Source organism: Anabrus simplex, chromosome 5 (assembly GCF_040414725.1).
Source record: "Anabrus simplex isolate iqAnaSimp1 chromosome 5, ASM4041472v1, whole genome shotgun sequence".
Lineage (NCBI taxonomy): Eukaryota > Metazoa > Arthropoda > Insecta > Orthoptera > Tettigoniidae > Anabrus > Anabrus simplex.
The window spans coordinates 358,291,155-358,300,046 of record NC_090269.1 but is presented as its reverse complement, the minus strand read 5'-3'; positions in this window follow the sequence as shown (position 1 = coordinate 358,300,046).

Here is an 8,892-nt window from a genome sequence, read left to right as displayed (position 1 = left end):
GTGTGTCTGTACATTGACTATTTTGGCGACATTTCTGTACAGTTATCCGTTTCAGGTGTAATAATGACCATCTGCATATTTTTAACTTTGGTGTCTGTTTTACTAAACAGAACTGTTTGTCTATAACTTGGAAACTATTTCCACCAAAATTCATATTTAGAATCCACCTGTCCTTGGGTAGGTTTCAGGGCAAATATTGTTTCTAAATGCTTGAAATGACTGGGGGTTTATACGAAACCGAAACCGTGATTTTGCACTCCCACAAAATATACACAACCAAACTTAATAGAAATCTACCTGCCTTAACGGAAATTAATTTTTAATCCTTTTTTCTCATGTGCATCATTTCGGTAAGAGGATTTATAAGGGAGATATCATTAACCGGACTTAACTTAAGAACGGGCGCGTGTTGAGCGTATTTCTTACAACTTGAAAACTATTGAAGATATTTGAACCAAACTTTATATTTAGCATCCTTTCCAAAGGTAGATTTTAAAGGTCAATCACATTTCCTGTTCCTGGAATGGACTGGCGGTTTATAGGGAACCGAAATGGTGAATTTACTCTTCCACAATATATACAGTACATGACCAACCTGACTGAAAATCGACCAAATTTGTTGGAAATCCATTTCTAAAACTTTTTTCATGTGTATTTTTCGACAGAAAGATTAATAAGGGAGATAGCATGAATGGTCGGTTTTGCAGGGTAAGTCCAGCAGACATAGACCAAAAGGTGTTGTACGTGGAGCAGATTCCTTATCTATCTATATAAGTAAAATCCTAACGACTGTGTGCCTGTACATTGACTATTTTGGCGAAATGTTCGCACAGCTACGCGTTTAAGGGGTAATAATAACAACCATCTGCATAATTTTTTGGTTTAGTTTCCTGAAAGTCCTAATTTTAACCCTCCTCGCCCAAAATCCACATTGCGGCATAATCTGCCAGACGAACAAGAAAACAGAAATTTGGCAAAATTATACGTTTTAGCCTGTAACGGACAGAACATTTCCAAGAGCTTTAAATTTTTCACTTTTACCCCCGAAGAATATCGAAATAAGGAGGCAATTTTAATGATGGTGCACATCTTCGCGAAGTCCTATAACACAAGGGAAAGCACAATCTCTGTTCAATTTGGAGTGATCTACAACCTCGTCTTATGACCTTTTGTTGTATCTGTATCCCTTTTACGTTTCATTTTTGTCTATTTCTCGATGTTAAGTAAATTTGAACTTTTCACATGCATAATTCATACTTTCAATCACTTACAAGAAAGATAGAATCATCAAACCCTACACGAAAATTGGCCCACCCAGTAGCCATATGTGAGCCAAATGCTATGTATGTAGCTGTCATATAATTATCTGAATAGTACTGCAATGTGAGATAATCTTACAAAAATGTTACCCTATTCAACGTTTCTAACTCAATTTGACCCATGAATAGATCAGATATCATACGACCAGCAATTTAGACCGCTAAATCTGACCTTTTATGGTACAATCCTTTGTCGATATGACGTACCGTTTTGCAGGAGTCAATCTGTAAATGAAGGTCTGCAATATTTTAAGCATGCATATACTTTAGTATGTCGATCTATATATATTCACTGATGTCGTCTTGTAGCGATCGAGAAAGGGTGTGTCTGCTATTGTAATCAGCACTCACCACACCGACTTTGACTGGCAGTAGAAATGGGGTCCTTCTCCAACACCTGTGTAACTGGCATTGGTGTGCCTCGTCTCCAGTTCCCGAGCCTTCGGCCTTGCTCTTGTTGGACTATCTTCTGCCAGCCTACTGCTGACCTAGTTGTGCAGGTCGCTACAGCCTTTCGTCACGTGGCGTGTGTCTGCCACGAGAACTGTCCAGCTGTTTGAGAAGATATGTTTGGTTGGACTGGTGATGGTGTGTGAGGCCGGTCTGGTCTCGAAAATTTACTGAGATGTCACTTGGTGAAGCTATTAATTAACTAACTGAATTAAGCTGAAGCTGTTACTTGTCTACATCCCGGGATATTATGACAAGAACTTCCGTCTATTATATGACAAGAACTTTCGTCTATTATACTACAAGAACTGTCGTCTATTATACTACAAGAATTTCTTCTATTGTACTTCAAGTAATTTATATCGCTTATTAATTGTAAGGCAAGAATTCTATTATATTATTAGCTTATGAGCCACTGAATGGACTATACTGCAAGAGTATTTTATTGATGAAAATTTATTGCTCACCCTGGTTGGTGCTTCAGGGGGAGATCTGAGCCATGTATTTGATATTCTCTCCCCTCCTATACTATTTATTGTGCCTGTTTTAATGCTTTTCAATTTTTGTGCATTATTATGTTTTTCGCCCGTTGTTGTCCCTTGGGGCATATAATAATAATAATAAAATTATTCCTAAAAGATGCTCCCAGGGTAAAGGAACTATTTCCGTCCTGGGAACGGCCCGGCCTGTGCTGCCTCCCCTCTGCCTTCCCTCCCGTACCCCTGCGGATGCGCCAAGCTCTTTACGCAGACTCCCCGTGTCGCCTTGCGTCACGTGGTCTCGCGTCACGGCTTCTCTTGGCCAGGCCGTGCGGCCTGGCTGGGAGCAAGTGTCATTCTTGCCTCGCTCTCTGACTTGAGCATCTCACGCACCGCCTTCGAACCCCGGACCGCTAGGGGGTATGGGAGGTAAGCACTTAAAACTCGCTCTTCATCACAGACGATGGGAGGACATTATTTGATTGTAAACCACTGAATAGGCGCTAGAGTTGTTTCAAGTTGTTATAAAAGCAGAGTTGCCTCTAAATCGTAAGGTATGTGTGAACCTCTTGGGATCGTTTATTGCAGTCTTACTGCAACTTAACTTATTGGGCGCTGGTGCCCTTAGTGGTTGAAAGTATATATATATATGTATATGGTATCATGGTATGTCATGTTAAGGGAAAATTGCGCTCCTCCTTGAGCCACCTGAGGTGGCGCTTTAACAATAAGTCTTATCCAGAATTACCTTTTACACTGTTTTTTTTGGGTGATGAACTGTGAACAGGGGCTGGATCCCTGTAAATTACAATAGGGCACGTGTCGGAGGAACCTGAGTGATGTTGGTGTTTGAATACTTTAAATCTTTTTACTTTTCTTGGTGTTTACCTATTTGTTTAATAAACTTTTGTTAACCTGATTTCCTCGGCTATCTGTGTTCTTGCCGTCTGGGTTGTGCTATATTCTCGGGAAGTCCAGACCCTATGGAGGCCGCACCTTCTGTAGGTTTCGCCAGTGATAATTCACGGTACAGTAAGGAAGGCCTACCACTGTAGTGAATAATTCACTTCTCGATTTGACTTGCAGAAGGCAAGGGAGCATGTATTGCTGTTTAAAAGTCCCCTACCAGATTGTGTTTGGCTGTAGGCAACGGTACCCGCCCTTATAAACAAATGTATCCATCTAAAATGTGACTGGTATTAGGTATAGTGGCCTGCTATTTTGATGGAAATTCACAAATTTGGTGTGACTGGCAGTAAGCTGGCTGGCTGTAGGAAAAGGGGCATGTCATTATAATTATAACTGCACAACTCAATTTCGACTGGTAGTAGGGAAGTTGCCAGACATTCTAATGAAAACGGTAATCTGTCTGGAAGTAGGAAAGGGGGCCTGGCATTGTAACTAAAACTCCCAAATCGATTGTGACCGCGCAGTAGGCGATGGGGCCTGCAGTTATAATGAAGGCTTCCCAACTCGATTGTGAATGGCAGTAGGCAAGTGAGCCTGCCGTTATCATCACAAATCCGTAACAAGCACTTTACATTGGAAACACCGTATTGGGAACCTCCCTATGATGTTTCTCGGATAACGCTAAGAGACATACCATTTAAAACAATCTTATTTGCTGTATGTACAGTATTTACTTCGATATTCGAATACAATGTAGAATACCGTAGCGAAGCACGGGTACATTTGCTAGTTAGGCCAATAATCACATACGCAGCGCCCGCATAGGGCCACACTGCTATGACGAACCTAGTTAAGCTGGAAGTAATACAAAATGAATGCATTCGAGCAGCGGCTAGACTCCCATATGACACACCAATACGACACCTACGCTAAATTACGAAAGTCAGCTCGATAAGGCAACACATACGTAAACAAACACTCCGAATGTACACGAAGTCATGGGGTATTAAGATCAACCCACTAGTCAGAAAGATATAGCAGATATACTGGATTCAGGAGGCCATATGGACTGTATTGCGATTGACCTATCTAAGGCATTTGATAGGGCAGAACATGGAAGACTACTGGCAAAAATGAGTGCTATGGGACTAGAAAAATGAGTGACTGAATGGGTGACTATATTTCTAGAAAATAGATATCAGAGAATTAGAGTAGGCGAAGCTTTATCTGACCCAGTAATAATTAAGAGGGGAATTCCTCAAGGCAGTATTATTGGACCTTTATATTTTCTTATATATATATGAGACTAGCAAGGTACCCGTGCTTCGCTACGGTATTATACTGAAATTTATAATTGAATGCTTATTGTTTTAGATATATAATCCGCCGAAATTCGCGATCTGACACGTTTTCAGCGAGAATCCACCAAAATTCCCGATCTGACTCATTTTCTATTAGATTACGGCACGTTTCCTCCCATTTTTCAATCTTCCTTTCCAGCAATCGATTTCGTAATTCCCGGGCTAGGCTCAGGTATTCCTCCCGGTCAGTTGGGTCCGTAAATCTTTGCCATACCGTATTTTCCTATAACCATTTTTAATCTGGATAAAATCCTTCAGGAGATCCGGCGTGGTGTCATATTGGGTCTTGGCGGCACTGAACCTGCGGCCGGACTGCATTCTTAGTCATTACCCGTCCAGGAGCCGTTTCCAGCGCGGTCCGCACATTTGACGAAGGTCCGGAACATCATTATTATTACTGTTATGTGTTGCTGGGATGAATGATGACAGGGAAAAGCGGAGTATCCGGAGAAAAACCTGTCCCGCCTCCGTTTTGTCCAGCACGAATGTCACATGGAGTGACCGGGATTTGAACCACGGAACCCAGCTGTGAGAGGCCGGTGCGCTGCCGCCTGAGCAACGGAGGATCCCTATAAGTACATTAAGAACAGTAAAATCAATTGGTCTCACCTCCTTTTACACCCCACCGCCGTTAGTTTTTACTGCCAACCCCCCCCCCTCCCAAAAAATTAAAAGAAGGCATGTTTCTTTATGTTTAAGGGAGATTCCAAACACCAATGTTCACGTCTATTACCTTCAGTTTTGAGATATAAGTATCCCCATAAATATAATTTACTTTTGTCACTTCATTTCAAACTACTCCCCCCTCCCCCTAAGTGAATTTTCCCGCAAAAATTACTTGTTTCTTTAATAGTGAAGGATCTTCTAAATACCAATTATCACGACTCTAACTTCTTCACTTTTTGATTTATGTGTCCTCATGAAAGGAATTCAACTCCTTTACACTCCCGCCCCCCAAGATGGTTTCCTCCCCAAAACGCGTTTTTCTTTGTTTTTAAAGGAGATCCAAATACGAATTTTCACGTCTATAACAACTTTAGTTTTTATTAGACGTATATATTCTCATACAATTAAAGTCAATTAATTTTTCAATTCTTTCACCCCCTCCCCCGGTTCATTGGATTTTCCGAGAATACGTGTTTCTTTACTTTTAAAGCAGATTGCAAATATCAAATTTCACGTCTGTAACATCTTCATTTTTAAGAGATATCAGTAGCCTAATTAAAAGAATTAAACACCATTTTCAGTCAATTTCACCCCCCCTCCACCCAAGTGGTATTTCCGAAAATTAAAAATACACGTTTCTTTATGTTTAATAGAGATAAAAATACCATTTTTCACTTCTGTAACATGTTAAGTTTTTTAGATATACTGTAAAAATTCTCATTTTAAAATTTCACCCCTTTTGGGTTCCCCTTAAGTGGAGTTTCCACAAACAAAACACCCATGTTTCTTTACATTTACAGGAGATTCCAAACACCCACTTTTTACGTCTGTAACATTTTACGTTTCCAAGATAATCTTTCAAAAATTTCACCCCAATTTGTCACTTCTGTTTAACCGCCATTAATAGGATTTTCCAAAAACTTAAAAAATACGTGTTTCTTTATTTTTAAAGGAGATGCCATATACAAATTTTCAGTTCTGTAATATCTTCCGTTTCTGAGATATATGTATCCTCATTAAAGGCATTCAACCCATTTTCACCCTTTTACACCCCTCCTATTGGGATTTAGAGGAAACAAAAAAATACGTGTTCCTTTATTTTTAGAGGAGATTCTAACTACCAATTTTTACATCTGTAAATTTTAAAGTTTTAAGATGTAGACACATTCATTTTAAAAAATTCACCCCCCTTTTCACCCCTCAATATTTGTATTTTCCAAAAACGAAAAAATACGTGTTTCTTTACATTTAAAGTAGATCCCAAATACCAATTTTTAGGTCTGTAATATCTTCAGGTTCTGAAATATAAGTAGCCTCATTAAAGGCATTCAACCCATTATTCACCCTTTTACACCCTTCCTATTGGGATTTTCCGAAAACAACAGAATACGTGTTTCTTTATTTTTAAAGGAGATTCTAAATACCAATTGTTACATCTATAAACTGTAACAGTTTTGAGATATAGATACACTCATTTTAAAAAATCATCCCCTTTTCACCCCCCCATTAATTGGATTTTCCAAAAACAAAAAATACGTGTTTCTTTATTTTTAAAGGAGATCCCAAACACCAATTTTCAGGTCTGTAATATCTTCAGTTTCTGAAATATAAGTAGCCTCATCAAAGGCATTCAACCACTTTTTCACCCCTTTTCACCCCTCCTATTGCGATTTTCCGAAAACAAAAAAATACGTGTTTCTTTATTTTTAAAAGAGATCAAAAGTACCAATTTTCAGGTCTGTAACATCTTCAGTTTCTGAGATATAAGTACTGGTATCCTGATTAAGGGCATTCAACCCATTTTCCCCATTTTCACCCCTTTTCACCCCTCCTATTGGGATTTTCTGAAAACAAAAAACTACGTGTTTCCTTATTTTTAAAGAAGATTCTAAATACCAATTTTTACATCTGTAAACTTTTAAACTTTCGAGATATAGACACACTCATTTTAAATTTTCACCCCTCTTTTTACCCCCTTAGCGAAGGAATATCCAAAAATACTCTCTTAGCGAGCACCTACATCTTAATATGAATATATCCCCAAAATTTCATTTCTTTACGTCCAGTAGTTTTGGCTCTGCGATGATGAATCAGTCAGTCAGTCAGGACAAGTTATTTTATATATATATAGATAAGGCGGTTTGCAAATGATGCTATTCTGTACAGAGTAATAAATAAGTTACAAGGTTGTGAGCGGCTGCAGGGTGACCTCGATAGTGTTGTGAGATGGACGGTAGGTATTGGTACGATGATAAACGGGGTTAAAAGTCAGGTTGTGAGTTTCACATATAGGCAAAGTCCTCTCAGTTTTAATTACTACGTTGATGGGGTGAAAGTTCCTTTTGGGGATAATTGTAGGTACCTAGGTGTTAATATAAGAAAAGACCTTCATTGGGGTAATCACATAAATATGATTGTTAATAAAGGGTACAAATCCCTGTACATGGTTATGAGGGTATTTACGGTTGGCTCTATTTCTCCTCTTCCTTAAAGGAGGCTTGGCACCAGGTACCGTTAGCTGCTGGACCAAGGGACTAACCTGTGGCCCAAAGCCCAGACTCTAGCGAACCCGAGCCGCACCAGGCAGTGACAAGACGGACTGATCCCCATAATAATTGACAAACTCAAGGAAAATTGTTATGACTGCATGACACATATTCCTAACTAACACACCTCTGGACTTTCGAGCCCACATCCTTGCATGCGTTATCAAAAGATGTCAGGTTTTACATGTAGGCTCTTTTCTGCCTATGTGGTTTTCCCCTGACCTTTAATATCAAGCCTTAACAAACGCCATCTTACCAACACAAACCATGCCTGGTAACGCGTCTAACGTGCAAACAGGCAGGTACTCCTGCAGTACCTTTCCCACTCTTCCCTGCTATCTCTTATCTTCTTAGAAATTAATAACATGTCGAAGGCAATGTAGATTGTGTCGATTGCCACGCGGGGAGAGCGGACTTCGGGGGGCCCATCCGAAGGAAAAAGTAAGAAGGAATGGGGAGCTTCGATCGAGAGCAAGCAACGGAGGTGGACGTGTGGAACAGTTAGTGAGAGGGGAAGGAGATCTCCTTGGCGCAATATCGAGCAATTATTGGAGAATGGCAGAGATGCAGGGGTATGAAAATGGTAGGAAGGACAAAAAGCAAAGGACTTCTGGAGAGGAGGATAGTTGTGGCAGCAGTGGAGGCGATTTTATTAATTATCGGTGGCGTGGAATTGACCCCAGGCCCCGGTCCAAGTGGAAACTTGGCTTGGATGGAAATTGAGACTATTAAAGGGATTTTAAAAGGGGCCTGTCCACTAGACCGATTAAAGAAGCTAATAAAGGAGCAGTCGACGGAATTTAAGGATATGAGAATGTCACTGGAGGAGAAAGTGGAGGAGTTGAGACTGAAGACGGAAAATAATGCTGAAGAAGTAGTGGTTTTGAGAAAGAAGGTGAAATGTTTGGAAGAGGAGCTGAAGAAAGTGAAGAGAGAAGAGGCAATAAGCTGCCAGTTAACGGACGAGGAAAAATATCTTCATCTACAGGAGGGAGTGAAGGAATATAGAATGGATATAGTGTACAAGGTGTTGGATGTGATACAGAACAACATGACAATTAATTTTAGTGAAGTGGATATAGACGATGTGGAAAGAGTGGGTAAAGTGAAAGGGCATAGGCCAATTAGAGTGAAGTTATTATCCACCTTGTGGTTAGAAATG